The sequence below is a fragment of the Rhagoletis pomonella genome, unplaced genomic scaffold, assembly GCF_013731165.1.
Source record: "Rhagoletis pomonella isolate Grant_MI unplaced genomic scaffold, Rhpom_1.0 Rhpom_scaffold_00006, whole genome shotgun sequence".
NCBI lineage: Eukaryota > Metazoa > Arthropoda > Insecta > Diptera > Tephritidae > Rhagoletis > Rhagoletis pomonella.
This window is the reverse complement of record NW_023458560.1, coordinates 1,713,160-1,714,193: the sequence shown is the minus strand read 5'-3', so window position 1 is coordinate 1,714,193 and position 1,034 is coordinate 1,713,160.

The window sequence follows — 1,034 nt, the reverse complement described above, 5'->3', positions numbered from 1 at the left end:
TTGACTGCCAAAAGCACGATATTGCACAAGGCGAATTTATACAAGGTGGTGTTACTGGCGAATTTAGATTACAACAACAACAACCACATGTATTTTGTATTGAGGGTGTTATGTCAAATCTAGATTCGCCCCAAATTTGCATGCATTTTGTTTTTGCTTTTGATGGGTGTGCTGTCAAATTAGTAAAAGCAAAAACAAAATACATGTAAGGCAAAGAAATCAGCTGACTTTACAACACCACCTTGTATAAATTCGCCTTGATATTGCATGTAGACGGTTGCCGAAAGCATGAGAGCTCATCAGTGATCTGTGTGTTAGAATCTGGGAAAAAATGTGGTAGATATCAAAAAAATGTGGTAGATCTCTGGGTTTGGATCAACCTAAGGCTGCGTTTCTTTATACATTCCGGATAATCCCATTTCACAGCCGGAATAAACAGAATGCGTTTGAAATATACGTCAACATATCATCAGGAACGTTCTAAAGAATAAATAAACAGAAAAGTTTATTCCAAACGTTCAGAATGAATAAAGAAATTCAGCTTAAATAAAAAAATTTTAAAAATTCTGCAAGGTTTCACCTAAATGGCAAACTTTTTAATTACACTCTAAAAAAAAATTTAGTTTTAGTATAATAAAGTGCAGGATTGAAGTTGCTAAAAATTGCATTGAGTTTTGACAATTTTTTTCCTTGACAGTGTAAAGCAGTTCCTTCCATATTAAGATATTTTTTTAACATATTTTAAGAGATTTCTGCCAGTGTTTAAAAAACTTAAGTCGAAGTAGCAAAAGTAATAAAATTTTCGCTTCTCACTGCTTCGACTTATTGTAACTGTTCAAAATTTACTTATTGCTTGTGCTTACGCTTATGAGACAAGACGACAGTCGCAGTCGAAGCTCAAGCAAAAACTGATTGCCGACAAAATGCGCAGAGCTGCTGGCAGTCGTTGGTTTAACAGTCGCAGTCGAAGTTCAAGCAAAAACTGATTGCCGACAAAATGCGCAGAGCTGCTGGCAGTCGTTGGTTTAACAGTC